The 22,859-nt window shown below is 42.1% G+C and overlaps 1 pseudogene; it reads right to left on the bottom strand.

Annotated features, from left to right (window-relative positions):
• Window positions 1-9,792: 9,792 nt before the first annotated feature.
• On the bottom strand, window positions 9,793-11,879 carry LOC143267498 (RNA-binding E3 ubiquitin-protein ligase MEX3C pseudogene; annotated as a pseudogene).
• Window positions 11,880-22,859: the final 10,980 nt, after the last annotated feature.

A 22,859-nucleotide genomic window follows, 5' to 3' on the forward strand; every position in this document is an offset into this window, starting at 1 on the left:
CATTGGCTCTGTGTTTCTTATTTAACAAGACGGTTTACATCTACATCTGGTACCCAACATTCATGGTACATACAGCTGCTTGCCTGTGGCCTGCCATACCTGAGCTACACAAAGCCGGTTATGGCTGCTTGGCGGCACTGACTCCCCGGCTCCCCAGCTCAGGCCTAGCTCTGTCTAGGCTGCAGGCCCGATGGACTGTAGCTACAAGTGGTTACCCACAGCTGGAACTACTTGCTTAAAGCCGGTGCTACAAACAACTCAGGCCTGCCCTGCCAGAGCTACCGCTAATTGCAGGAGCTACACACAGTTTTTGGCTGAAACGCCAATGCACATGGTCAGAACTTAAGGAAGCCAGAGCCCAGGCTCAACTCAGAAAATGCAAACTGCCTGTATCATGCCAGAAGAAAAGATCCATCTTCTGATATGGGAGAGGAGAAAAAACAAATTAATTAAGGGACTATTTTATTACTACTAATCTCAATTCTTTGATTCTATTCTGATTCTTTAAACTTTTTTTTTCTTTTCTTTTTTTTTGGGTTTTTCAAGACAGGGTTTCTTTGTGTAGCTTTGCGCCTTTCCTGGAACTCATTTGGTAGACCAGGCTGGCCTCGAACTCACAGAGATCCACCTGCCTCTGCCTCCCGAGTGCTGGGATTAAAGGCCTGTGCCACCACGGCCCGGCTCTTTAAACTTTTCTTAAAGTATGAATTTTATATCAAATTTACAAGATATATATATATATATATATATACATACATTTTAAACTTTGTTAAGATATGAATGGTCCTATAGAGTACTAACTAATTCTAGAAAAAAGGCTTCAATTAGCTGCATATGTATGTCTTTGTGTTCAGGTCCCTTATCAGTTTTCTGCAGGAAATCACAGCCAGGCCTAACATCAACTGAAGTCTCCAGGAAGAAGATGGGGCCCCACAACAACAACAATTCAACGTGGACAATAATAATATCACTAAGCTGACAAACATCATCTACAGATCAGCTTTATATACAAAGTGCTCAGAGCAATTTTGAGGGGGTTAGCTGAAATGATCCAGTTTCAAAGACTACTTGAATAAGGACTTGAAATAAACTCTGAACTTTTGGCATTATGCTCAAACTGGACAACAAAGGATATAGTTACCTTTCTAGACTTTGATGATTAACCCAAAATTTTTCTTTTCAGAATAAAGATACCTTCACCCATACCCAGCAGGAAGCAATTTCAAGAATATCATTCCCACATTCCCAAAGAGGTGGCGTGGGGCGGGTGGTTTTTTTTTGTCTTTTAATGTGTTTTGGGTCTGGGATAATATTCATTGCTTAGGAGGGTTAATTAAAAGTTGTTGTTAAGGGTTAGGAAAAGGGCTAAGCAAAGGAGATTAGATTTAAGGTTCTTGTTTAAAAAAAAGAAAAAAGAATAAGATAATTACTAGTTTCAAATACTTTACATTGGATTGGATTTTTTTTATATTGTATACAAATTATTTATATTAAGATTGATATTGTTAGAAAATACTATATGTATATTTCTAATTGTACTTTATCATTCATTTAACAATGTAATGCTATTGCTGATTCTTGAATGTTATTATTACCAAGTATTAGGATATAAAGAAATGAAAGTTAGTAGTTGGACATTACAATAGAACTTGTGGTCATATTAGGTATGTTTTCAAGATTGAGCAGATATATTTTAAATAGACAGGTCATCTTTAAACCCTTCAGAGATCTACAGAAATTGACATTTAAATTGTTTTAATAACTTAGAAAATTTTCTGTTTTGTTATGACTATGAGACATGTTGGCTCCTGGCAGTACCATTCTACTTCAGAGAAAATATGGTCCTTGAAGAAACTGCATATGGAGTTAACTTTCATTGTGGCAAAAATTAGCCACTGGACAACAAAGTATCCTCGAATCAACTGCAGACAGACAGGACATGAAACAAAGGACTACCGATTCTTGCCAAAACAAGTGTGGTTGTGGCTTTATCAAAAGGCATCTTCTGAGGCCAGGACAATATGGCACCATCCCTGAAGTGGCCTTTGCAATCTGGAAAAGGTACAGTGCCCTTTTCTTCAAAGGCAGCTGAACAGGCAGTGGGCCGATGGCTTCTGATGTGCAGTGGAACAGCAGCTGATACAGTTATTCTTGGAGAGTAACTAAGCTCACACCTCTCAATAGTAGACTGGCATTTAATAGAGGGATGTGGAGAAGAACGGGATGCTGAGATGAAGCCACATATACACAGCCAAAAAGAATGGAGAGCTGAATTAAAAAAAAACATCAACAATTTCCAGAATTTAAGATCCTGAATCATGACATGACACTAGTGGAATTCAGGTGTTTCTGGTACATGGACTGCTCTCATCAAATGTGAGGTCAAACTGTTGACCTTGTGTATATCCTACTTCACAAATGAGTCTGTCAGATACACTAAGCCTATACGCTGAAGATGATACCCAACACTGTGGAGAACCTTCGATGACTGTCCAGGCAGCTGGCTGTTTCTGTCAACTCACATTTTTTTTTTTTGGAAGCTGCTTGCGTGCACTTCCTGTTTTTATTTTTGTTAGGTAATATTATTTCCTTTTTGGGTCTCTGAGGGAGTTGAAGATTAGTTAGTTATAGTTGAAGATTAGTTAGTTATAGTTGAAGATTAGTTATAGTTGAAGATTAGTTAGGATAGAAAGTGAATTAGGTACATTTTGGACTTACCAAAATAGGATAGATAATGGAATTATTTTCTCTGAATTTGTCAAATACAAATAAACTAGACATTGTTTAGGTATTCATTACTTTTATACATGGTATATAGTTATTGTACTTTTGCATATAGTTTTTCTTATAACTTTTTTCCTTTTTATTAAAATAGAGAAGGGGAAATATGGTGATATTTTATTTGTACTGAAAAAATGATTTTATTTGTATGTTAATAAATAAAGTTGCCTGGGGGTCAGAGCTAAATAGCAAGCCATAGCAGAAGCTGGGCGGTGGTGGTGCACGCCTTTAATCCCAGCACTTGATGGTTACATCTATATACTTATACTCATGTACAAATGCTACAGCTATCTTTACCCAGAAAAGATTCTCATGGTAATGAACTGTGGTGAAAGCAGAGACTCATGGCTGCTCAAGGTACCAGAGTAAGTGACACTTGAGCATCTGTTGAGACAAACTAATATGCAATAGTTAATAACATTACCTTGAAGCTTAGATTCTTTTACATATAATCTAATTGGTGAACTTAAAAAAAATTAACCATTGCTGATTTACAGTATAACAGAAACCAAATTTAAAAAGTTTTCATTAGATACTGTTCTTTTATATATTTGTAATCTTTATTTAAAAGTTTTTGACAACTCCATATATGCACATAGTAATTTCAGCCATTCTCCATCCCACCTTTATTGTTTCACTTCCAACCCCTTCAAATGCCCCTCTTTACAAGTCTCTTTCTCATGTTCATATCTTTGGGTTTTTATCTTATGACCCATAGTTTAACCAGAGCTATTTGTGTGACCCTGGGGTTTAGAATATCCTCTGGAGCCTAGCTGAACACCTATACTATCTCCTCTAAAGCTTAGGACAGTGTGGAAGAGGGTGAAAAGAGAACAGGGGCCAGAAGATGAGAAGAAAGGTGGGAAATGCTGTATTGTGGGCAAGACACACATAGTCATTGCCACCCTGGTCTGTCTCACAACATCTACAGCTGCCTGCACAAGACTGTGTTCCTCATCAGCACAGCAAGGGTCAGAGAGGGACTCAACAGGACCGTACTCCACTCTGCTGAACTATTGCTACTGGTAGATTATGGGTAGAATCAGTCATTGATCTCACATACATACTCTCAGGAGAGCCATCTAGGCTCCAGAGGATATTCTAAACCCCAGGGTCACACAAATAGCTCTGGTTAAACTATGGGTCACAAGATAAAAACCCAAAGATATGAACATGAGAAAGAGACTTGTAAAGAGGGGCATTTGAAGGGGTTGGAAGTGAAACAATAAAGGTGGGATGGAGAATGGCTGAAATTACTATGTGTATATATGGAGTTGTCAAAAACTTTTAAATGAAGATTACAAATATATAAAAGAACAGTATCTAATGAAAACTTTTTAAATTTGGTTTCTGTTATACTGTAAATCAGCAATGGTTAATTTTTTTAAGTTCACCAATTAGATTATATGTAAAAGAATCTAAGCTTCAAGGTAATGTTATTAACTATTGCATATTAGTTTGTCTCAACAATCGTGAGAGACAATCAATCAAATTTCTTTTACCTGGAAAAGAAAAATTTTGTCCTAAAAAATCCTATATTCTTTACATTTTTACATCTTCATCTTTACAGTGAGAACATAAGTAATCATCCACCAAATATAATAGCGAATGAATCCATCATTGGCCATTATCTGGTCCATTAAAATTGTATTGATTCTGTTTTAAAAGCATGGTTCTAAAATATGTTATAAAAACCTATGTTACTTCTAAGTTTAGAAAAAATCAATGAACTTGATAGTGGTGCATGCATACAGTGTCTTCACTTGGGAAATGGAAAGATTAGGAGTTCAAGGTCATCCACAGGTAGATTGGTATGTTTGACGCTACCCTGGGCTAGAAAAGACACCACCTCAAAACAAAAACAAACTAACAAACAAACACAAACACACACATAATTAGTGACCATAAAACATCTTTGATGAGCTTATTAAAAAAGATTTATGGATGGTGTCTTAGAGTTTCTGTTGCTTTAATGAAACACAATGACCAAAAGTAAGTTGGGGAGGAAAGAGTTTATTTGGCGTATCCTTCTATATCACTCTTCATCACTACAGGAAGCCAGGCCAGGAACCTGGAGGAAGGAACTGATGCAGAGGCCAAGGAGGGGTGCTGCTTACTGGTTTACTTCACATGCTTCCTTCAGTCTTTTTGTTATAGGATCCAGGACTAGCAGCCCAGAGGTAGCCCCCCACACAATGACTGGTCTCTCCCCACTGATCACTTAAGAAAATGCCTTACAGCTAGATCTTATGAAGGCATTTCCTCAACTGAGGCTCCTTCTTGTCTGATGACTCTAGCTTGGGTTAACTTGTCAGAAAACCAGCCAGAACAGCTGGATACTCCTCTGTGGTGATGTAGTGGCTCAGGAGCCTTGACTAGGGGCTTTGGCTATATTTGCAGTAAAGACAGGGTTCTTGTGATATGAAATGGCTCTTGTGACATTTCAGGGGGACTCTGATCAGAAAGTCCTTAAGCTATAGCTTAACTCAGTGGAACTGAATTTGGCAAGAGGTTCTCCTGAGGAACATTGCTGAGACACAGATGTTGGGGTCCTGCCTTGCACAACAGTATCTGTAGAAACTGCCTCTTGGAATAATTACCCACTCTTACATCTGCTGGTTCCCAAGATATTTTGCATTCCTAGAGATTACAGACTATGGCTTTATAGCTGTTGTATCTGTACCTTTACAGGTCATTATTTTCCTTATGTTTCTATAATTTAAATTCACAAGTCCTTCATTCAGTCTTTTTCCACAGCAGTATAGTACTCATCAGTAATATGGGTGTTTTTCAACATCTTTGCCAAATTCTCTAGGTGTCTCAGGTCTCTAGATTTCGGTTCCATTGCATTTGATATTCTAGAAACTTGTCTGTTTGGCTTCTACACCCCCCCTCCCCCCCCACATACACCTTGGTGTGTTTCCCGACCCTACTCTCTTTCTCAGTTTTCTTTGTGAAACAGGTAGGAAGTGTGTTTATTCACAGAGACTGGAGCCTTGGCTTTCTCTTCAGATGCCTCAGTTACAGCAAAGCTTCCCATAGAAGCTCCTTGAGTCCTTGTCCAGCCTCTTTCATGAGCTCGACACCTGTGCCAACTTCTCCCAGACACCCTCAAGTGCACAGCAAGGGGCTGGTTTGCTGTTCTAATGGTCATGTGAGATGTAAATAACAGGAGACGGAGGCCATGCTCAGTCTGCTGCTGTGGTCTCTGCCCTGAGAACAGCTCTTGTCATGACATGGACATGCTTCCTGCATAATAAAACAGAAATTGCTGTGCTGTGGGTGGGGCTCAGTGAGAAACGGAAGATACAATCCCCTTCTTTCCTCAATAGGTAAATACATAGCATAAAATTTACCACTTTCCCAATTTTATTTATTTATTTTTTATTATTTATTTATTTATCTATTTTTTCAGTGTGTGTGTGTGTGTGTGTGTGTGTGTGTGTGTGTGTGTGTGTGCTATATACTGAGTGAGGTGCATGTGTGTCTCTGTGTGTACATGTGTGTGCCCTATGGTGGCCAGATGTCAAATATCAGCATTATATATATATATATATATATATTTTTTTTTCCATTGAGAAACCAAAGGGGTCTGTGGCACACTGAAATATTATTGTAGACAGCTGGTCCATGGCCCTGTTAAGTTGGATAAATTTGGAAAGCTATAAGAAAGGGAAGATGGACTGGAGAGATGGCTCAGCAGTTAAGAGCACTGACTGCTCTTCCAGAGGTCCTGAGTTCAATTCCCAGCAACCACATGGTGGCTCACAACCATCTGTAATGAGATCTGGTGCCCTCTTCTGGCCTGCAGGCATACATGCTGTATACATAATAAATAAATAAAATCTTTTAAAAAAAAAGAAAGAAAAAAAAAAGAAAAGGAAGACTAGTATATGAATGGACAATACAGTGTGATGACAGCATACAATGGAATATTATTTCACCCTAAAAAGATATAGAATATCTTACATATGTGGTATGGCAAGAACATTGAAAACATCATGCCAAGTGAGGTGGGTACAACACAAAAGGACAATAGTATGATTTTCCTTACATGATGCCTTTAGAGTCATCATTCATGGACAAAGTGGAGTTAAGAGTACCACAGACATGGACAGGGGAGGAAAGAGAATGTGATAATTAAGAGCATGAGACTTCATTTAAGATTCTGGAAAACTTTAGTTAGTAATGCATCATAGTGGTATTGTGCAGCATCATGAGTACATCACTGACTTGTACACTTTAAAATGGAGTAAATGGGCACTTGGAAGACAGCTCCATTGGCCATGTGCCCACTGTACATCAGGAGGCCTTGAGTTCAGATCCCCAGCACCCACAGAAAATCCAGAATGATGGTGCATGTCTGTAATGGAGCAGGGATGCTGGAAGATCATGGAGCTCACTGGGCAGCTAGTCTAGCTGAATCAATAAGTTTCAGAATTAATAAGGGGTCCTGACTCAAAGAATAAGGTGCAGTGCAATTGAGAAAAAGCATCCAGTTATAATATATATATATATATATAATGTATATATATAACATAAAACACAATTATATATTATAATATATATCTTTTTTTAGTGTATATTCATCTGGCATTTAATGTGTCTTGATATCCAGGTTGACAGCTTCAGTACTTTCCAAGAATACGTGCAACTATAGAAACAAATCAGTAGGAAAAAACGTAACTAGACTGACACTTGTCTCATGTTCCTGAGCTGCTGCTTGTCTAGGTAGGGGCAAGGTTGGTGCCTTCCATGAATTCCTCAAGCTAGTCACTCAGAAGGTGCTGGTGGAGAATGTGAGCTTCAGCTCTGTGAAGGGCTGTCTCCACAGTCTCTTCAATCAGTGTGCTCTGGCCCTCCCACCGGCAGAAGTCCCACACCGACCTGTCAATCTTCTGTACAGGAAACAGGTTCCCAGACAACACTACCTGTGCTGCAGACTTTCAGAGCAGGATGAAGCCTGCCTTGAAGGCAAACACAGTCAAGTGCAAACACCCTGGGTCCTTCAGCTCTCCCCTGCAGATTGGTTCTCTTCTACTGGGCAACAAACTGGTGCCTGTCCTCCACACCACGTTCTTTGTCCCAACTGACCTTCGTCACTGCAGGTGCCAGAGCCATGAGGCCGTGGGGAGTCGAGAATGGGGCCCTGGTGACAACTCCTTTGTGACTGAATCATTATCCTAATTTCTGACCAACATAATTATGAAATCATTAGGCAAGATGAAATATTTTATTATATATTTTTTCAAGAAAACATCTCACTATGTATCTCTGGTTGTCTTGGAACTCACTATGTAGATCAGGCTGGTCTCAAATTCACAGAGATCCGCCTGCTTCTGCTTTCCAAGTGCTGGGATTAAAGGTGTGTGCCACTATGCTTGGCTACAAAATATTTTTTTTTTTTTTCAAGTTAATGGAAACAAGTCTTTATTAAGTAACTTTTAATATCAGAAAAATAAAACTCTTATAATTCTCTTTACAGCAAATATATAATATCAGTGCTTTGGCCATCTTAAGTTAAAGGCCCTTTATCATAAAATATATGGTTTTAAACTTTACTCAAATGGAATTTATAATCCCTATGACTTCCCTACATATACATAACAAAAGAGTGTAGTAAAATTAGCAAATACTAAACTATATTGATAATTTATCATTCTTAGTCTGTGGTTTTTAGAAACAGTACACGCACCTAATATATGTCGATTCCTTGGCTTATTAGTTGCAGTGTACAATGCAACAAAATACAAAACACATGCTTGGTGACATTCGTCCATATCTACAAGACGGCAGCTAGAGATTAGGCTTCAATACTGACAATTAACTATCCTACAAGCAATTAGCATTACATCATAATATGCCATCAAGGCAACTTTTTTTATACTGAAAAAACAAAATAAAAACCGTTATTTGTAAACTTTATACGAAATGTAACTCTTCAAGTGGAAATAAAAAATAAAATTTGTCTATTTACTATTGAATACACATAAGATTTCAATTTTTGTTATACTGAGAAAAAAAGCTCTTTTGTGTTGGGAAAATAACGCTTCAAAAAATAATTAGTAGAAAAACCCACCAGTATAATGTTTTGTCCTTTCAATGCCAGCAAATTTGGGGACATACTGAGGATGAAGTTAAAACATCCACAGGTGAAATGTACAAGTGTGTTTTAAAGAAATCTTTCTTTGTGATTGGAAATAGGTTTGAAATGAAGTAAACTGATTGGAGGTTGTCACAGCTGCTTTCACGAATTATGCCAAGGGCATTATTATCTCCCTCCCCATCCCCTACATTACTAAAAAATAAAAATATATTTATAATGTGCAAGACAATATGGATTGAACATAAAATGTTTCACATTTTGATCTACAGTCTAAATATTAATAGCTTGATCAGACTAATGAATGGAATGTTCGCATTCTCAAAATTTTCAGCCAATATAGGTGCATCCCAAAGCCCATCCTGAAATGGGAAAACCCAGGCGGCTATTTCCACATTCACCAAGGGAGGCAATGGGTAGGAATTCACAATCAAAGACAATTGTATTCCTGATCCACTGAACATACCAGCCTTGAGCACTCTGGGCGAGATGAAAGTCAATGTAGCAGTTTTTGTCCCAAATTATAACCAGTGATCTAGTAAACTGCCATCAGCCCTATTATTACTAATAAGTAATCACAATGCTTTAAAAAGTTACTTGCAATCCTGCAGAATTAGGCAGAAGTTGTTGTGAAATAAAAAACAAACCTGTTGTGTCAAAACTGGCAGTGTAAAGAAGGCAGCACTGGAAGTGTCAGTCGTCTGTAATGCCAGGCACCCTCCATAAACTCTTAATGTGGCGAGGCTTTGGGACCCACTGACTACAATCTCGGATGGATACATCTTGCTCATAGCTTACACAGCCAAGCAGAACTTCAGCTTTAACAACTCTTATACAAGCTATGTCTCTGAGTCTACAAGATAGTATTAATAATCCAAACCAAACTAATAGACAAGAGACCACTTAGGTTTAGTGTTACCATAGCAGCCTTTTATAAGTGTACTAACAACTTTAGCCTAATCCCAATAAAGCCTGCTAACAGTCATAAGAATTCATTAGGAAGTTTACTGGGGGTCCCATTATACCCATGCCTTTATGAGTCCATATAGAGCTATAGTATTTATGTATATATATATAGTTAAGAGTGAATTTGGATTGCCTGAGTAACAGCTGTCTGGCAAACTGGACATGATGGCGTTCTCTTTTCACAGATCTTGTTGGCACATTCCATGCAGAAGAGGTTGTGGCCACATGGAACTAGGGCAGCAATAACTTCATTTTCAAAGCAAATCACACAGTCGTGCTTTCTTCTTGATTCTGGAGGTGAGCTAGAGGTGGAGCCACCATTGGAAGAGGAGTAACTATTGGTACCATTAGAAAAAGCAGGGATGTATATTGGAAGGCCAACATGGTTGCCTGTACTAGGTGGGTCGCTCCTGACCCTCCGAGCAAGTGGGTGTTCTATGCTCTCAGGAAATGTAGGAGACAGACGAGGAGTTGATGGCTGACTTCCTCTACGCTGAGTCTTCATGTTACCAGAAGGATCACTCCCAAAGCCAGAGAGTGGGTTAACTGGTTCAAATGGAGTCCAGATAGTTTGAGCAGATGTTGGTAAAGAGTCAAAGGCAGGAGAGTCTACTGCAAGATCCTCTGAGCCTACAGATGGTAGTGTATCTCCAAACCAAAAGTTTCCTGTGCTAAATGGGCTTGTTGGACTAAAGTCAGCTAGCCTATTGCTTCCAAAATAGGAATCAGTGGAACCACTTCCTAGAGAACTAGAACTGTCATTTCGATAGTTGGACATCATTCTTGCACGGCTAGGAGGAACTGGATTGGAAGAGAGCCATGCAGAGCCAAGAGTGCCACCTTCAAAGCTCACATCGGTACCGTTATAATGGAAATCATTTTCTTCGTTGAGCTCTATGTAGTTTCCTGTGCGCATGGCGATATGCATTTCTATTTCTTCCCGTGCTCGATCAACATTTTCGGGCATCCCTGTCACTTCAAAGACCGGCTCCTTATCTCTGCTTGGAGTTACTATGTATGTGTGGGTCTGCTGCTGAATTCTCTTAATTGTTGCTCCTTTTGGTCCAACTACTAGCCCTACCACACGATAGGGGACCCTGACTTGGACCGTGGTTTGACCAGGCAGATTAGGACTACAGGACAACCCTCCCAGCGCAGGGCCATTTTTGTTTCGAGATGCACGAATCATAGAGAAGTGCTCTGCAGCCGAGAGGATTTCTCTTTTGGCCATGGCAACATCTTCTTTCCGTCCCGTGACAACAAAAATGGGCTCTTCACCACGAACAGGTGTCTTGATATATGTGTTTGTCTTGGCTCTCAGTGCTTTAATTTTACAACCCTGGCGTCCGACAATCTCGGCGACATGCTCGGAACTGGGCACGGGAACGCACTCGGTGGTGTTGACGCTCTTCCTCCGCAGCAGGGCCGCTTGCTCCCCGTTCAGAGCGGCGGCGGCAGCGGCCCCTCCGCCGCCGGGGCCGTAGGCGTGGGACAGCATCGCCGCCATCATGCCCTGGGCATCGTCCCCTCCGTACAGCACCCCCGCCGCCGCCGCCGCCGCGGCCGCCGCCTCCCGGGCATCGAAGCCGGCGGTCGGCAACAGCACCGACCCCAGGGGCCCGCCCGGGATCGGCTGGGTCTGGGAGGCGGTGGCCGCGGGCGGCGACAGCAGCAGCAGCGACGGCCGGTCCTCCTCCTCCTCCTCCTCGGCCTCCTCCAGCTCCTCCTCCTCCAGCAGGTCTCCGTCCAGCTCCGCTTCCTCCCCCTCCTCCTCCTCGTCCTCCTCCAGCTCCAGCTCCGCCGTCTCGGAGGTGGCCGGGCGGCCGGGCGGCGAGGCTTCCTCCGGAGCCAGCCCGGCCGCCCGCCGGGCCTGGCACTGCGCCGCCGCTGCCGCCGCGGCCCTGAGCGCCGGGGCGCCGGGCTCCGCCGGGCTGGGGTCGTCGAGGCCTAGCGCGGCCAGGCGTTCCCTCAGCAGCAGCCCGTCCCCCTCGAGCTCCGGGCCTCCCGCGGGCGGCAGCGGCGGCCCAAAATATTTTTTTTATGGCAATAAAGTGCAACTGATATTTCCTGTAGCTCTGTAATACAACTTGAAAGCGGCATGGTGATAGCCCCAGTACTTCTTTTATTATTCAGCAGGTATGGTGATACCTCCAGTAGTTCTTTTATTATTGAGGATCATTTTAGCTATTCTTTGTTTGTTTGTTTGTTTGTTTGTTTGTTTGTTGGTTGGTTGGTTTTGTTCTATTATTCCATATGAAGTTGAGAATTGTTCTTTCAATTGTAAATAATTGGGATTTTTTTTATGGGGATTGAATTGAATCTGTGGATTGCTTTCCATCTTCTTCAATTTCTTTCTTCAAAGACTTGAAGTTTGTATCATACAAGTCTTTTACTTTCTTTGTTAGAGTTACCCCAAGATTTTTTATATAATTTGAGACTATTGTGAAAGATGTGGTTTCTAGGATTTGTCAGTCAATTCATCCTTTCTATATAAGAGGTCCACTGACTTTTTTGAGTTAATCTTGTATCCAGCCACTTTGCTGAAAGTGTTTATCAGTTGTAGGAGTTCTCTGATAGAATTTTTAGGGTTACTAAGGTATACATATCATCTGCAGTTAATGATACTTTGATTTTTTCCTTTCCAATTTGTATCCCCTTGATATCTTTCAGTTGTCTTATTGCTCTAGCTAAAACTTCAAATACAGTATTGAAAAGATAAGGAGAGAGTAGATAACCTTGTCTTATTTTCCTGATTTTAGTGGAGCTGTTTTGAATTTCCCTCCATTTAATTTGATGCTGCAATAGGCTTGCTGTAAATTGCCTTTATTATGTTTATGTATGTCCCTTGTATCCATGATCTCTCCAGGATTTTTATCATGAATGTTGGATTTTGTCAAAGGCTTTTTCTGCATTTAATAAGAAGACCATGTTGTTTCTTAAATTTAATTTCACATCATTAATGAAACACCCTAAATATGATTAAATGCAGTTTTAAATACTGCACTGAATATGGGCATTGATGTTCTATAGAGAGTGTCTACATTAAAGCCATGCCTTTTTCTCAATCAATCCCTTATGTTACAATAAGATTGAATTAAAGCTCCTTGCTTGGCTTCTATGTTAAACATTCTATCATTAACTTGGCATTAGAGTTGTTTAGAAAGACTTCTACATTGCTGGAGTGAGTTAGAAAGTTTCCCTACTTTATCGAGGAACTAATCTGTTCAGATTTAAAAATTAGGATACTAATATTGATTTTAAATATCATATCTATATGACCTAATACCAATGTCATGGGAACAGATGCAGTTTTCTTTCCTGTGTCCTGAAACTGTTCTTCCAATCCATGACCAGTTATGTACCCATCTTGGGCAGGGAGCTGAACTTTTCTCCTCTGAAATGTAGGAACTAATCTGTAGTCTACTGAGGAAAAATACCTCATGGTAGAATATACTGTTCATTCCAGTAACCTCTGTCTTATCTCTCTACATTGTGGAAGGAAAAGTGTCTCTTCTTAGACTGTAAGGTTAGCCATGCTCCAGAATATAGAACATGGGAGCTCACCATCCATAGGACTTCATGTGACATTGAACAGGAACACAAGACCTTCATATTTGAGTGGTATCTGATGCTACATTAAAATCTAAAATTAAAACAACTGCATGGACTGACATAAAACACATGACTTGTCATAAAGAGCCTCCTGCAGGTATTTCTCGGGCCTTGGGTAGATGTACAGAACAGCATGGACATAGTGGCAGCTGCAGAGGAGTCCATGTTGTCATGCAAAGAATCCAGAATCAGAAAATGTTTTGAATTTTATTAGGAAAAATATAATCAAGGTAAAATTGCAAAATCAATGTGAGGTAGAACAGATGTAAAATATTAAGAAGAAATTAAAAATAATAATATGCTTGAGGAAGCCCTTTACTGGTTAGTCACATTGGTGAAATAACATTTCAAAGGAAGAATTCAACTCCTGGGTTCCTGTGAAGGGATGATTTGAGTCAGAAGAAGCAGCATCCTGGGATGGGAGAATGAGTAGTAGGGCTGAAAAAGACGGCAGACACCATAACTCAGAACAGGAAATTCAATGAGGAGGATGTGGGCATCAGACAGGGCCTTGCTTGAAATTCACTTGGATCCTAACACTCTGACTTTACATCTGGGATGGGTCAAGAATATGCATGCCCAGTCATTTCTCAGGGCTCTAATAATGAGGGGCCAGAATGCTCCTCCGAGCTCACACTCTTGGACTTGGTAGGTTCTGAAGAGGACTTGAGGGTTCTTGATTAGTGACATGGAGGGTCACAGAGATTTTAACACAAGAGACTAAAAACCTGACCATGGGGATGATTGCAACTGCCTTGAGAATGTGAGGAGGCTGTGTTTGTAAATTCTAAAATGAACAATCAGAAGAGGAAGGTAGGAGTCTGGTGTGTGTGTGTGTGTGTGTGTGTGTGTGTGTGTGTGTGTGTGTGTGTGTGAGAGAGAGAGAGAGAGACAGAGACAGAGACAGAGACAGAGAGAGACAGAGAGTGGCACACCAAGTTGAGAACTTTTTCTAGAACTTGTGGTAAATCCTTAGAAAGAGACTACACTTCTTTTGTATTTCTTGCAGTGTGAAACTAAGAAGAAGGAGGAGAAGGGGAAGGGGAAGGGGGAGGAGAAGGGGGAGGGGAACGGAGAGGGGGAGGGGAAGGGGGAGGAGGAGGAGGAGAAGAAGAAGGAGAAGAAGGAGAAGAAGGAGGAGAAGGAGAAGGAGAAGAAGAAAATATTGAAGGCACCTTCTTCTGTTATTACCCTTAGATGGCCATATAAAAATCTTTCTCTTTATGCTGCCTCTCCCAATACTATTCTATGTTTCTTTAAAAAATGTTAATTTTATGTTGGCTACAAAATATTTGCTATTTTAACCCACTAAGTTTGAGGGTCACAGATCAGGGAAGTAAAGCTAAGAAAATGACTACAGCAAAACTTGTGACAGTAACCCCCTCAGACTCACGAGTTCATACTTTCACAGTTTTGGTTGTCAGCCTAGCCTTTAATGGCTGAGCCGTCTCTCCAGCCCCATACTTGATTATTAGAGATAGGTTGTCTCTGTCTTTTCTTTATGCAAATTCACAAAAGTTCATGTAGTGTGGGAGCCCGTTCTCGGGTTCCTCGTGGCTTTACCCAACAGGTCCACATGGAGGATGATCAGGACCACAGGCCTGAGTGCAGGTGTCTGAGATGGTCTGCACTTGGCTGTGCTGGGGGAGGAGGTCTTTTGCTCCACCCCTTGGCGTCTCTATAAAAACCCTGGGGCAGAGACAGTCAGGGCCCATTGGAATAGGTTCCAGGCCCTCTCGAGGCTATCCTTTATTTTCTATCTATCTCCACAATATTCTCTGCAATAAATCCTTCTATCTAATATTTCTTGCTGCTCGCACTCAAGAAAACTCTGGGGAGCTGTGGGGTTGGTGCATAAACGCCCCAAAATGTAGTAAAAGTGATATCACAGAAGGCACTTTTGATCATAACAGCACTTGGTTATTCAGGCTGTTTAGTCCATGGACCACGTGCTGCTGGCAGCGTGGACACACTGGGAAGGGTCTGAAGATAACGTGGTTACATAACAGTCACAGCTCGTGTGCTCTGCGATTCATTTCTTGGTTCAGAAATGGTACATTAAAACAGTTATACCAGCAAGTACACTATTTGAATCTCTAATCAGGATTATAGAGGAATAGCATAAGGCACTGTAAGTATGCAGAGGAAGGATATCATCTACTTAGGTCAGTGAGTGTGTGATCCTTCTGTCAGGAAATGAGAACAAAATTAGGAAAGAAGTGAGTGATGTGAGTTTACACACACACACACACACACACACACACACACACACAAACACACACACACACACACACACACACACACACACACACACACACACACACAAATCAATCTTAAGAAGGAGGAGCTTGCTGTGTTCAGTCCTGAATGAAGGCATGTGTGTCACACTTGGGGTTCTGCAAGATGAGGAAGAGGGCGGCCAGGAGCCTGCCTCAACGAGTCTATGAAGAACATGACATGGACGTGGAACTTCATTTTAATGGTAAAAAGAACTCTTTAGGGATTTCACTCAGAATCCTGATGTCACTCATCTTGTGTTTTAAACAGAGCCCCACATCAGGGACTTGGAAATTTTTCAGAAAATGATCGCCCCGTCCATGTCATCAGGCTTGAAAGCAAAGCCATCATTTCAGCTTCAGAGAACTTCCAACCTGTGGAATGTTTAAGGGAATAACTGTCATATACTTGTTCTTGAACAATAAGAAGTGCTAGAAATATTAAATAGATTTTGCCATTTGCCTCCTTCATATCACACACACTTCCAGTCATTGTGTTTAAAAGTGTGATATATAGGCTTCTAAGCTTGAAAAGAAAATCCCTTCAGTTATCTGAAGATGTCTGAAGTGGAAGAGTGTGGGAATGCAGCTCAGACAGAAACCAGGTGACAAGAGACTTTTGTATAAGAGGCCAACTTCTAAGAAACCAGCAGACACTTGTTCTGCCTAAACAAAACCTAAATCCATACCAGGTTGTTTAAACTGTTTCCTATAAGCACATCAGTGTTCCACATCACTTCTGTAGATGCTGTCAGATCACACTCTCCCACTGGGACCCTCTATATTTATGGTTGTAAATGGTTCCTGGCAGATACAGCGTTTATTTGCTCAGGAATGATTCAAAAGAGATCTATAATAGAATATAACATTCATGAACTGCCAGGTTGTAAGACCGTCAATATAACTTTCTTCCCCTCACCCTCAGAAGGCCACCCCAGAGCTGAAGCTGCAACATGTTCAGAGACTGTAGTAATTCGTCCCTCAAATGGAAGTGTTTTGTCTTTGATTGTCCAGTATTTTAAAAAATAGTCTAGAGAATAATTATGTGAAAACAATCTTGATAAAAATTTCCTAGAACAGGGGCTGGAGAGATGGCTCAGAGGTTAAGAGCACTGCTTGTTCTTCCAAAGGTCCTGAGTTCAATTCCCAGCACCCACATGGTGGCTCACAACCATCTGTAATGAGATCTTGTGCCCTCTTCTGACCTGCAGGGATATGTGCAGACAGAACAATGTATACATAACAAATAAATAAATCTTTAAAAAAAATTTCCTAGAACAAAACAATTTTTTTTCTGTTCTTACATCTTCACTAGTGGAAGTCCCAAGTCCAGGATTCAAGGTCATAGGGAATTGTGAGTCTCCTTTTAAATCATGTTTCTGTGTGTTGAATATTTAATTATAACACATGTTATTCAATAGTTTGGTTTCTTTACACATAGAAATAGGTATTTGATAATATTTGTGTCTTAGCAACTTTCCTAGTGCTGTGCTAAGACACCATGACTAAGGCAACTTACAGGAGAAAGAGTTTATTGGAGACTTCCGATTTCAGAGGGTTGGAGTCCATGACCACAATGGCAGGGAGAATGGCCGCAGGCAGGGAGGAGGGAGGCAGGCAGGCAGGCAGGCAGGGAGGCAGGCAGGGAGGAGAGAGGCAGGGAGGGAGGAGGGAGGCAGGGAGGGAGGAGGGAGGCAGGCAGGGAGGCAGGGAGGCAGGGAGGCAGGCAGGGAGGCCTGAAGCAGTAGCTCAGAGCTCACCTCTACTCTACAAGCACAAGGCAGAAAGAAAGAGCTCTCTAGGAATGGGGTGGTCTTCTGAAACTTCAGAGCTCACCCCCAGTGTTACAACTCTGCCAACAAGGCCACACCTCCGAATCCTCCCCAAACAGTTCCACCAACTGGCTATCAAACATTCAAACTCAGCAGCCTCGGGGATCCATTCTCAATCAGGCCTCCACAGCTCATATGCCATATTAAAATGTGTGTGCTCATGCCATAGGGCTCACAACTTCCTCAAATATGTTGGTGGTGTTGTGTCTCCACATGTACGAAGGGTCCCATCTTTGATGAAATAGCATCAACTCAGTATACTATCAGAGCACATTATCTTCTTAAGTGAAGTCACATAAGATAAAGGATTCCTTTTTAACACAAATTTTAGATTTGCTTTTCATTTTATGCATATGGATCTGTTTCCTGTATATGTGTATGTGGCCTATATGCATGCACAATGCCTTAGGAGTCTAGTAGAGAACATCAGATGTCTGAGAACTGGAGTTCGAGATGGTTGTAAGTTACCACGTGGTTGCTGGAGACAGAATTCATGTCTCCTGAAGAGCATGTGCTCTTAACCTTTGGCTGTCTCTGAATTCCTGATAAAGAATTGCTTCATAAGTAGACCAGTGGGAATTTAAACCAGTCCAAGAGAAGTACCAATGTATAAGGTACTGAAAATGTTTGTATGCTTAGTGCATTTAAATAAATACACTGTGGCTTAGCCAGCTAACTCAGTATCTTTCCCCCTAAGTCCTATGTTAACATGAATGCTTTTTTTTTTTTTGTGGACAACCTTTATGCTTTTAGAAGGTTGACAATTTATTTTCCATCATTTTATTAGTTGTCTGAGAATTTCATACAATGTGTTTTGATCACATCCAGACCCAACACTCCCAGATACATCCATCCTTCCTTCCTGACCCACTCAACTTCATATCTTTTCTTTCAAACCCATTAAATACAGTTTGTGCCACTCATATACTCTTGAGTGCATAGCGTTCACTGGAGGGTGGTCCTCTCACCAGGGGCTGCAACATTAAAGATAAAAAACACTGACTCCCCTCTCCTAGTAGCTGTGACTCCTTAGCTGGGGGTGGAGCTGTGTGTCCCCTTCACCTCTCCATGCTGAAGTTCCATCTGACCTGACCAACAGAGGTGATAATTTAATGTTTAATGTTATAGTTCAGAGAAAAGAGTGAATATTAAGATGTAGGCTCTGATAGGAAGAATAAGTATGGGTGTGTTTGTTATGTCTTTGGTGCTAGGATTAAAAAGATCACAAACGGGATATACTTAAAAAACAACAACAACAACAACAATATAAAATCATTTCCTTGCTTTGGACCCTGGGACTTTAAGATCAGGGTGGCAGCATGCTGGTGTCTGGTGAGACTTCAGCTAGGTAACTGCCCACCGCTCACATGGTGGAAGGGGTCAGGGAGTTGTCTGGGGAGCACTGTGTAAGAGCACTAATTCCAGTCACAAGAGCTCTGCACCTGCCACTTACACACCTCATAAAAGGCAACCCATCCTGACTCCACCAGCTTGTGAGTAGAATCTGAGAACTGAATTTTCCAGGAAGGTTAATGTATACTCCACTGCAGTCTGTGTTTGTGATCTTAGACTCATAATCTCAGAACATTGGATCTTACTGAACTGAAGATACATGTTGTTGTTTGTTTGTTTTCTTTACTCTTTTGGGAGCCCACCATCCAGCTCCCAAATAAATCACACATGGAGGCTTATTCTTAATTATGAATGCCCAGCCTTAGCTTGACTTGTTTCTAGCCAGCTTTCCTTAACTTATTCCATTTACCTTTTGCCTCTGGGCCTTTTCCATTCTTTTACTTCTGTAAATCTTACTCTTACTCTGTGGTTTGCTGTGTAGCTGGGTGGCTGGTCCTTGGAGTCCTCCTTCTTCTCTGGCTCCTAGTTCTCTCCTTCCAGATTTCTCCCTCTATATATTCTCTTTGCCTGCCAGCCCTGCCTATCCTTTCTCCTGCCTTGCTATTAGCCAGTTCTTTATTAGACCATAAGGTGTTTTACACAGGCACACTAACACAGCTTCACAGAGTTAAATAAATGTAACATAAACAAAAGTTACACACCTTAAAATAATATTCTACTATATATATCTGTTTCATGGAGGACTGGGGACTCTGGTGACGACCTACGTGGATGCCATCAGCAGTGGAGCTGTGCCTTGTCTGGATGACGCGGTGACAACTCTGGCCCAGCGTGAGAACTCAGCAGCTGTGCAGAAGGCAGCTGACCACTACAGTGAGCAGATGGCCCAGCGACTGAGTCTCCCCACAGACACGCTCCAGGAGCTGCTGGATGTGCACACAGCCTGTGAGGAGGAAGCCAGTGCTCTCTTCTTAGTCAGGAATAAGTCAAGTTTTCTGATTTTTGACTTATTTCAAGTCTTACATCACAATACTCTTCTCATGAGAAATAGTCAAACTGACTTTCTACTGGGTTCTTTGAAAGTTTCTCTGTTCTTCACATTTGGTCACATCTCTGTACATTTTCCTTGCAGGAATCCATAGCAAAGAAGGGGATTTGTGCAGAAGAATGAAGAGACCCCTGTGAAATACTGCTGGAGAGCTGACTCAGCTTTGGAGGCTCTAACAGAAAGTTTGTCAGCTTCCATGTTTTCCATGCCTGGAGGTCACTCGAGAGAAGACTGAGCATGACTATTGGTGGGTGTCCATGAAAGGGGTGAAGGAGAAGAGCAGGGAGCACAGGGCAGGGGTGAGGGTGAGGAGCAGGGAGCACAGGGCAGGGGTGAGGGTGAGGAGCAGGGAGCACAGGACAGGGGTGAAGGTGAGGAGCAGGGAGCACAGGACAGGGGTGAGGGTGAGGAGCAGGGAGCACAGGACAGGGGTGAGGGTGAGGAGCAGGGAATATGGGACAGGGGTGAGGGTGAGGAGCAGGGAATATGGGACAGGGGTGAGGGTGAGGAGCAGGGAATATGGGACAGGGGTGAGGGTGAGGAGCAAGGAGCACAGTACAGGGGTGAGGGTGAGGAGCAGGGAGCACAGGACAGGGGTGAGGGTGAGGAGCAGGGAGCACAGGACAGGGGTGAGGGTGAGGAGCAGGGAGCACAGGACAGGGGTGAGGGTGAGGAGCAGGGAGCTCTGAGGAGAGCATGAGGAGGAGTCTCACGGGTGTGAGCATGCTGCACCACTTGAAAGGAATAATAAAGCCTGAGGAAGTCAAGGCACCTTAGCTCCTTTTCAGTGCTGGAGATCAAAATCAGAGCCTTGCAATGCTGTCCAAACATCCCACCCCAGATCAACCTTTCATGTGTGTGTGCATGTGTGTGCAGGTGTCTAGTTGTCTTGAGTGAAAGTCTGACTGTGCAGAGTTAGACAAGGCTTAGAACAGGGCAGCAGGGGTCAGAGTGCATAAGATGCCACAGAGCGTGGTGTGGAGATGGTGCTTATCCCAGGCAATAGAAGTGGTTAAGATTTCTGAGCAGGTGGTATGATTCATATTTTTTTTTTTTTTTTTTTTTGCAATCATGTCTCTTGCAGAGAAAGATTTGGAGACAGTCAAAAATGTTGATTGGCATTTTGCCTGGCCCTGGTAGCAGGTCTGTGTATGTATAGTCTGATTACAGAAAGATTTTAAAACAGTGCCTTATACCTGTATGAAAGGCAACAAGGAAGGGCGGTGGGTCTCGGGATCTGACCTATGGGGTTCTCCCTCCACACAGAATGCACTTCCAGCCTTGCAGGATTGCTGCCAAAGCCGGCCCCTGAAAAGGCATTTCCTGGGGTATAACTCTGGTGGAAACTGAAAGCAGCTATGTTTTCTCTAACTGGGGCATTTCTCAGATAATTAGCTGTTTCTTGTGTTAGCAAACAGGAAAGCGGTTTCTTTTCAGCTCTAAAGAGGTTTGCAACTACAAAGTTAAAGTACAAAGGCAATTAAACCCCTTAGCCCTGTTGTAGTTTTCTTGTTTTTTAAAAACTGTCTGTCTCTCTCATGATGTGTGTCCGTGTCTGTGTGAGTGCTTGTCTGTGTGTGTAAGGGAAGGTCGTGTGTGCCACGTTGCTGTGGAGGTCCCTGCTCCCCATGTTGTTTGTTACAAGGTGTGCAAGCTGGCCCGCAGGATTCTGGGTATTTTTCTGTCTCTGCCACTTGCCTTGCCACACTAGCACTGAGACAGCATATGCACGATACAACATGAGCTTTCATGTGGATTCTGGGGATTCAACTCAGGCACTCACGCTTGAATGGCAAGGGCTTTACAGATCGATGCATGTTTCCACACCCCAGCGTACATTTGTGGAACCTATTTAGAAACCACATTTTCCCAAGGGCATATCGATGTTCACAGTCTAGAACAGCTTCTTTTCATGGACTGTGGTTTTGGCCGCGAACTTCACCAAAGCCTCACAACGGTCAATGTGTCCCTTCAATGTCTGCTGTCTCCACTACCCTCCATGGTGTATGACTCCACAGGGCTTCTGAAACCAGGGGAGCTGTGTTATTTTTAACTCTCCGTGCTCTCCCACAGCCTCCCTGTTCCCTCTCATAGAACAGTCACTGGAAAACAGTAAAAAAGCAAAATCAGAAGCTTTTTTATTTTAAAACACAACCTGAAAGTTCTTGATAAAAAAGGTTGTACTAGTGTTTATAAAATCTCCTGACATACCTTAGGAGGGGGTGGGGGCATAAATAAGAATATAAAAACTAGAAGAGACCTAAACAATGGAAGAAGAGAAACAGCAGAGGAAGAAGAACCAGGCCCTAAAATATTCTGTGAACAAGGGGACTGGGCCACTCAGGACGCCAGGAATAAGATGGAGCAAAAGGCTGAGTGTAGTCTCAGGACAGGTATGCTGAGGATGCTCTGTCTTTGCTGTTTGTTGTGCTTGGTTTCCTATAGATGAGGGATGCTGGGGAAATACACAAGGGCTAGACGCCTAAGGAAGAGGGATGCTGGGGGAATATACAGAGGTAATGATCTAGACGCCAAAAGGAGGCCCCTGTTCTGACTTGTTAGCAATGTGGAGTAAAACCTTACAACTGATGATGGCTGCCACCCACCTTGCAGGTAAACCACCTCTGTGCTTCTGAGTCTGTAACCATTTTCCATGTCTCTTTGATCATCTTCTCTACAGGCACATAAGTAGAAAACTCAGAACACTCTGTGAGGGGAGCTGAGATTACATCATGAAGCTCATCAGGCTCATTGAAAATAGTAGCACTTTCTTTTTATTTTAAAAAATACTTTTACTGAAATTTTTTTCCATACAATATATTCTGATCAAGCTTTCCTGTTCCCCAATTCCTCCCAGCTCCTGCCCATCTCCCCACCCACAAACCCAT

The sequence above is a fragment of the Peromyscus maniculatus genome, chromosome 10 (assembly GCF_049852395.1).
Source record: "Peromyscus maniculatus bairdii isolate BWxNUB_F1_BW_parent chromosome 10, HU_Pman_BW_mat_3.1, whole genome shotgun sequence".
Taxonomy (NCBI): domain Eukaryota; kingdom Metazoa; phylum Chordata; class Mammalia; order Rodentia; family Cricetidae; genus Peromyscus; species Peromyscus maniculatus.